Raw genomic sequence first — 8415 nt, 5'->3', positions numbered from 1 at the left:
CTTCCCCTCCTCTTTGCTTCATCCCCCAGTTTCATTCCACTCGGCCACACTGTAGCCAAATTAAAATCTGAGTCTGGCGTTTCCCTTTGGGAAGGTGCTCAGTGGCTTTCTATGTACATATGGTCCAAACTCTTGGTGGCATTCAGGGTCTTTCTTGGCCTTTCCAGCCTCCCCTCTAACCACAACACATACTGTCCCTTCCAGCCTTGGGGAATTCCTTGCAGCCTCAGAATAGGAGGCCTCCTCCATCTGCAATGCCCTTTGCTCCCCTATCTACATCCTCTCCTAGGCTACTCGCTAGCCTGGATTGCAATTGCTCGTTTGCTTGCCTGACCCGCTCTCTATGCTAGAACCTGGCAGCTTCGTATAAGTCCCTTAATAACTGTATGTTCAATGAATGAATGAATGAATGAGAGTCTTGTTCATCTGAGTTCCCAAGGCCCAGCATGGTGCTTGACACATGGTAGGTTCAAATAAATGAGAGATGAATGAACAGCTTTTGCACCCCACCCTCAAGCCCACTTCCCTTCCTTTGTCTCCCTTCCTTTCTGTCATTCTCCTTTATCACTGAGGGTCCTTTTTTGGTTATACTCTGATTCTGCTACCCAGGGGCACATCTGTGGAAAGCCTCAGCTGCCTCCTGATTGGTCCTTTTACCTCCAGCCCCAGCAGATAAGGAACAGAGAGCTTGCAGGGGGCAGCTGAGGAAGACTGCAAATCAGTGTCAAATATCTACGTAGAGCTGAACTTGATTTGAACCTCCCATAAGCCCAGGGAGGGTGGCGATATTCTCCTCAATTTACAGATGAGGAAACTGAGGTTCAGAGAGTTTGAGTGTTTGCACATAGTAGCTTGATAGCAGAGATGGGATGAGAACACAGACCTTCAGCCACACATATTTGTGCTCTCCCTTTTAGCCAGACACCAGGGGCCTTGAAGGCCACAAAAAAAGTATTTTGGCCTTTGGATAGTTCAGGGCTACATTCCCTTCGCTGGCCTTGTCTTCTTAAATTGCTGCTCTTGATGCTGACTGATCTCCAGCCCCAGGTGAAATACACGCAGTTTTGTCACTGTGTCAAGCAGAAACAAGTTCAGTGCTGGGGAAGGAAATCAAACTCTCCTTGGAAAAAGTCAGATGGGACATACTACTTTTAGGCCCAGCTGGATGTGCAAGGAGAGAGCCCCCAGACCCCTGCCACAGGCGCCAGCTTCCTCACCAGCAGGGTGCACCAGTGTTTCTCCTTCTTCCCAGAGACTTTCCTCTGCCTGATAAAGCTCCAGCTCTTGGCAGGCACTCAAGGCCTTCACTATCTCACTGTGACTGTAGGTCAGACACATTCTAGATTGACAGAATATCCCCCATGGGGCTGAAACCCACAAAATACCTTCAGTGTTTGCCAGAGGGACTATGGGGTTTGGGTTGGCCCATCTCTCTGGGAACAGCTGAACTGAGAAATGCAAACCACTTTCCTGACTGCCCTGGGGAGGAGGAATCAGCAGGGTAGCACGGGCAACACATTTTGCAGCACTAGGCATGCAATGGATAATAATTACGTCTGGTAAATGGGGTATCCATCATCTCAAGCATTTATCCTTTGTATTACAAACAATCCAATTACATTCTTTTAGTTATTTTGGAATGTATAAGTAAATTATTATTGACTATAGTCACCCTGTTGTGCTATTAATACTAGGTCATATTCTTTCTAATTTTTTGTACCATTAACAACCTCCACTTCCTTACCATCTCCCCACTACCCTTCCCAGCCTCTGGTTACCATCCTTCTACTCTATCTCCATAAGTTCAATTATTTTAACCTTTAGCTTCTGCAAATAAGTGAGAACATGTGAAGTTTGTTTTTCTGTGCCTGGCTTAGTTCACTTAACATAATGACCTCCAGTTCCATCCATGTTGTTGCAATTGACACATAGACCAATGATATAGAATAAAGAACCCAGAAATAAATTCATACATCTACAGCGAACTTATTTTTGACAAAAGTGCGAAGAATACACATTGCGGAAAGGACAGTCTCTTCAATAAATGTTTCTGGGAAAATTGGATATCCATATGCGGAAGAATGAAATCAAGCCCCTATCTCTTGCCATATTAAAAAATACAATTTTCTCAGCATCATTTATTGAAGAGACTGTTCTTTCCACAATGTGTATTCTTGGCATCTGTTTTTATGCCAGTACCATGTTGTTTTGACTACTTAGCTCTCTAGTATAATTTGAAGTCAGGTAATGTGATTACTCTAGTTTTGTTCTTTTTGTTTAGGATAGCTTTGGCTATGCTGGCTCTTCTGTAGTTTCATATAAATTTTAGGATTTTTTTCTATTTCTGTGAAGAATGTCATTGATGTTTTGATAGACATTGCATTGAATTTGTAGATTGCTTTGGGTACTATGGACATTTTAACAATACTGATTCTTCCAATCCATGAACATAGAATGTCTTTTCATTTCATTTGTGTCCTCTTCGATTTCTTGTATCAATGTATAGTTTTCATTGTAGAGAACTTTTACTTCTTTGGTTAATTCCTATGTATTTTATTTTATTTGTAGCTATTGTAAATGGAATTAATTTCTTGAATTCTCTTTCAGATTGTTCTCTGTTGACATATAGAAATGCCACCGAATTTTGTATGTTGATTTTGTATCTGACAACTTTACTGAATTAGTTTATCAGTTCTAATAGTTTTTTTGTGTGTGAGTCTTTAGAGTTTTCCAAATACAAGATTATGTCATCTGCAAATAAGAATAATTTGACTTCTTCCTTTCCAATCTGGATGCCCTTTATTTCTTTCTCTTGTCTGTTTGCTTTAGCTAGGATTTCCAAAGCTGTGTTGATTAACAGTGATGAAAGGTGATGAAAGTGGGTATGCTTGTTATGTTCCAGATCTTACAGAAGAGGCTCTCAGTTTTCTCCCATTCAGTATGAAACTAGCTGTGGGTCTGTTGCATATGGCTTTTATTATGTTGAGGCATATGCCTTCTATACTCAGTTTTTCAAGGGTTTTTTAATCAAGAATGGATGTGAAATTTTATCAAATGCTTTTCCAGCATTCATTGAAATGATCATGTAGTTTTGTCATTCATTCTGTTGACATGATGTATCACATTGATTGATTTGCATATGTTGAACTATGAATGATCTTTTTAATGTGTTGTGGAATTCAATTTGCTAATGTTTTGTTGAGGATTTTTGCATCTATATTCATCAGTGATATTGGTCTGTATTTTTCGTTCTTTAATGTATCTTCAGTTTTGGTATCAGGGTAATACTAGCATTGTAGAATGAGTTTGGAAGTATTCCCTCCTCTATTTTTGGAATAGTTTGGGTAAGGTTGGTATTAGTTCTTTAGATGTTTGGTAGAATTCAGCATTGAAGCCATCAGTTCCCAGGCTTTTCTTTGCTGGGATAATTTTTATTACTGCTTTGATTTCATTATTTGTTATTGGTCTATTCAGGTTTTGGACTTCATCATGGTTCAATCTTGGTAGGCTGGATGTGTCTAGAAATTTATCCATTTTTAGTAGGTTTTCCTATTTCTTTGCATATAGTTGCTTATGATAGCCACTAGTGATCCTTTGAATTTTTGTGGTATCAGTTGTAATGTTTCCTTTTTCATCTTTGATTTTATTTACTTGGGTCTTTTCTCTTTTTTTCTTAGTCTTAGTTAGGCTAAAAGTTTGTCAGTGTTGTTTATCTTTTTTAAAAAAACAACTTTCATTTCATTGATGCTTTGTATAGTTTCCTTCATTTCAATTTCATTTATTTTTGCTCTGATCTTTATTATTTGTTTTCTTCTACTAATTTTGGGTTTGATTTGCTCTTGCTTTTCTATTTCTTTAAAATGTATTGTTAGATGGTTTATTTGGTGTTTTTCTACTTTTTAAAAGTAGATGTTTATAGCTGTAAACTTTCCTCTTACTACTGCTTTTGTTGTATCCCATAAGTTTTGGTGTGTTGTGTTTCCATTATCATTTGTTCCAAGAAATCTTTCAATTTCCTTCTTAATTTCTTCATTGGCCCACAGCATACGATTTAATCTTCGTGTATTTGTAGTGTTTCCAAATTTTCTGTTGTTATTAATTTCTAGTTTTATTCCATTGTGGCCAGAGAAGATGCTCGATATTATTTTAGTTTTTTTGAGTGTTTTAAGACTTGTTGTGTGACCTAAGATATGGTCTATCCTTGAGAATGATCAATGCGCTGAGGAAAAGAATGTGTATTCTGTAGCCACTGGATAAAATGTTCTGTAAATATCTATTAGGTCCATTTATCTACAGTGAAGATGAAATTCAATGTTTCTATGTTGATTTTCTGTCCAGAAGATCTATCCAATGCTGAAAGTAGGGTGTTAAAGTCTCCAGCTATTATTGTATTGGGTCTATCTCTCTCTTTAGCTCTAATAGACTTTGCTTTATATATCTGGGTGCTCTAGTGTTGGGTGCATATCTATTTAAAATTGTTATATCCTATTGCTAAATTGACCTCTCTCTCTCTCTCTTTTTTTTTTTTTTTTTGATGGAGTCTCACTCTGTCCCCCAGGCTAGAGTGCAGTGTTGTGATCTCAGCTCACTGCAACCTCCACCTCCCAGATTGAAGTGATTCTCCTGCCTCAGCCTCCTCAGTAACTGGGACTACAGGCACCCATCACCACACTCAGCTAATTTTTTTGTATTTTAGTAGAGATAAGGTTTCACCATGTTGGCCAGGATGGTCTCAATCTCCTGACCTCGTGATCTGCCCACCTTGGCCTCCCAAAGTGCTGGGTTTACAGGCATGAGCCACCGTGCCCAGCCCTGAATTGATCCCTTTATCTTTATATAATGACCTTTTTTGTCTCTTCTTATAGTTTTTGTCTTGAAATTTATTTAGTCTGTTATAAGTATAGCCACTCCCGCTCTTTATTAGTTTCATTGGCATGGAATACCTTTTTCCATCCCTTTATTTTCAATCTGTGTGTGTCTTTGTAGGTGTAGTGTGTTTCTTGTAGGCAATAAATCATTGGGTCTTTTTTTTTAATCCATTCAGCTACTCTTTCATTGGAGAGTTTAGTCCATTAACATTCAATATTATTATTGGTCAGGCCTACAGGGCGTAGAGACTTACTCTTGCCCTTTTCTTATTTGTTTTCTAGTTGTTATGGTCTTCTCTTTCTTCTTTCCTTCCTTCCTTCCTTTCTTCCTTTTGGTGAAGGTGATTTTCTCTGGATGTAAAATTTAATTTCTTGTTTTTTTGTGTGTGTATTCATTGTATGTTTTTTTGATTTGAGATTACCAGGAGGCTTGCAAATACTATCTTATAACCCATTATTTTAAACTGATGACACCTTTATATTGCTTGCATAAAGAAGCAAACAAATAAGCAAAAAGAAAACACAAAAACTTTACACTTTCACTTTGTCCCTCAGCCTTTTAACTTTTTGTTGTTTCTATTTACATCTTATTGAGCTGTCTATGTCTTGAAAAGTTGTTGTAGTTATTATTTTTGTTTGGTTTATCTTTTAGTCTTTCTACTTAAGAGTCATTTACACACAATAATTACAGTGTTATAATATTCTGTGTTTTTCTGTGTACTTACTATTCCCAGTGAGTTTTGTACCTTCAGATGATGACTTCTTGCTCACTAATATCCTTTTGTTTCTGATTGCGGACCTTCCTTTAGCATTTCTTGTAGGATAGGTCTGGTGTTGATGAAATCCCACAACTTTTGTTTGTCTGGGAAAGTCTTTGTTTCTTTCAGGTTTGAAGGATATTTTCGCAGGATATATTGTTCTAGGGTAAAATATTTTTTTCTTCAGCACTTAAAATATGTCATGCCAGCCAGGCGCAGTGGCTCACACCTGTAATCCCAGCACTTTGAGAGGCCAAAGCAGGTGGATCACGAGGTCAGGAGTTCAAGACCAGCCTGGCCAACATGGTGAAACCCCGTCTCTACTAAAATTACAAGCATTAGCCAGGTGCGGTGGTGGACGCCTGTAATCCCAGCTACTCAGGAGGCTGAGGCAGGAGAATTGCTTGAACCCAGGAGGCGGAGGTTGCAGTGAGCCGAGATCATGCCACTGTACTCCAGCCTGGGTGACAGAGCAAGACTCGGTCTTGAAAAAAATATATATATATATCACACCACACTCTCCTGGCCCGTAAGGTTTCTACTGAAAGTCTGCTGCCAGATGTATGAGAGCTCCATTGTATGTTATGTGTTTCTTTTCTCTTGCTGCTTTAGGATCCTTTCTTTATCCTTGACCTTTGGGAGTTTGAATATTAAATGCCTTGAGGTAGTTTTCTTTAGGTTAAATCTGCCTGGTGTTCTATAACCTTCTTGTACTTGAATATTTATATCTTTCTCTAGGTCTGGAAAGTTCTCTGTTATTATCCTTTTGAATAAACTTTCTACCTCTGTCTATTTTTCTACTTCCTCTTTAAGGCCAGTAACTCTTAGCTTTGCCCTTTTGAGGCTATTTTCTAGATCTTGTAGGCATGCTTCATTTTTTATTTTTTTTGTCTCCTCTGTGTATTTTCAAATAGCTTGTCTTCAAGCTCACTAACTTTTTCTTCTGCTTGATCAATTTTACTATTAAAAGACTCTGATGCATTCTTCATTATGTCATTTGCATTTTTGAACTACAGAATTTCTGCTTGTTTCTTTTTAATTATTTAATCTTGTTAAATTTATCTGATAGAATTTTGAATCCTTTGTGTTGTCTTGAATTTAAGTTTCCTCAAAACAACTTTTTTTTTTTTTTTTTTTTTTTTGAGATGGAGTCTTGCTCTGTCGCCCAGGCTAGAGTGCAGTGGCATGATCTCGGCTCACTGCCAGCTCCGCCTCCTGGGTTCACACCATTCTCCTGCTTCAGCCTCCTGAGTAGCTGGGACTACAGGTGCCTGCCACCACACCTGGCTAATTTTTTGTATTTTTAGTAGAGACGGGGGTTTCACCGTGTTAGCCAGGATGGTCTCGATTTCTTGACCTTGTGATCCGCCCGCCTTGGCCTCCCAAAGTTCTGGGATGACACTATTTTGAATTCTCTTTCTGGAAGGTTACATATCTCTGTTTCTCTAGGATTGGTCCCTGGTGCCTTAATTAGTTTGTTTGATGAGGTCATGTTTTCCTGGATGGTCTTGATGCTTGTGGATGTTCATTAGTGCCTGGGCATTGAAGAGTTAGGTATTTACTGTAGCCTTCTCAGTCTGGGCTTGTTTGTACTCATCCTTGGGAAGGCTTTCCAGGTACTTGAAAGGATGTGGGTGTTATGATCTAAGCTGTATCTGTATTAGGGGACTCTCCAAGCCCAGTTTATGCTATGGTGCTTGCAGACTCATAGAGGTACTGCCTTGGTGGTCTTGGATAAGATCTGGAAGAATTCTCTGGACTACCAGGCAGAGACTCTTATTCTTTACCTGTAATTTCTCCCAAACAGTCTCAGTCTCTCTCTCCCTCTCTCTCGCTCTCGCTCTCTCGCTCTCTGCTGAGCCACTTGGAGCTGGGAGTGGGCCGACACAACATCCCTATGGCCACCACCACTGAGACTGCACTGGGTCAGACCTAAAGCCAGCAAAGCACTGGGTCTCACTCAGGGCCCACTGTCAACACTACCTGGCTATCGCCTATGTTCACTCGAGGCCCTGGGGCTCTACAGTCAGCAGGTGGCAAAGCCAGCCAGGCTTGTGTCCTTCCCTTCAGGGTAACGAGTTCCCTCTGGCCCTGGTGGGTCCAGAGATGCTGTCTGGGAGCCAGGGACTAGAGTCAAAAACCTTAGAAATTTACCTGGTGCTTTATTCTATGATGGCTGAGCTGGCACTGAAACCATGAGACAAAGTCCTCGCCATTCTTCCTTCCCCATTCCACAGGCAGAGGAGCCTCACCCTGTGGCCACCTCCACAGGCCCGCAGGGAGTACTGCCAGGCTACTGTCGATGTTCACTTAGGGCCCAAGGGCTCTTCAGTCAGCTTGTGGTGAATGCTTCTAGGCCTGGGACTCACCTTTCAGGGCAGTGGGCTCCCCTCTGGCCCAGGGCAAGTCCAATAGCTTGTCTGGTCCAGAGCTTGTCTAATAGCCAAGGCCTAGAATCAGTAACCACAAGAGCCCATTTGGTGCTCTCTACCCCATTGTGGCCAGGGAGGTACCTAAGCTGCTAGACAAAGTCCCTTTCACCTTTGCCTCTGCTTTTCTCAAGCAGAAGAAGTCTCTCACCACAGCCGCCATAGCTGGGAATATGCTGGGTCTCACCTGAAACCAGCATGTCTCAGAGCCTTACTCCAGGCCCAAAGCATACCACCTGGGTATCACTGTTGGCTCTGCAGGGCCCAAGGGCTCTTGAGTCAGCAGGTGATGAATCCTGCCAGGACTGGGTTCTTTCCTTCAAGGCAGCAGATTCTCTTTTGGCCCAGGGTGTGTCTAGA

This window comes from Hylobates moloch, unplaced genomic scaffold, assembly GCF_009828535.3.
Source record: "Hylobates moloch isolate HMO894 unplaced genomic scaffold, HMol_V3 SCAFFOLD_14, whole genome shotgun sequence".
Taxonomy (NCBI): domain Eukaryota; kingdom Metazoa; phylum Chordata; class Mammalia; order Primates; family Hylobatidae; genus Hylobates; species Hylobates moloch.
This window is presented reverse-complemented; position numbering follows the sequence as displayed.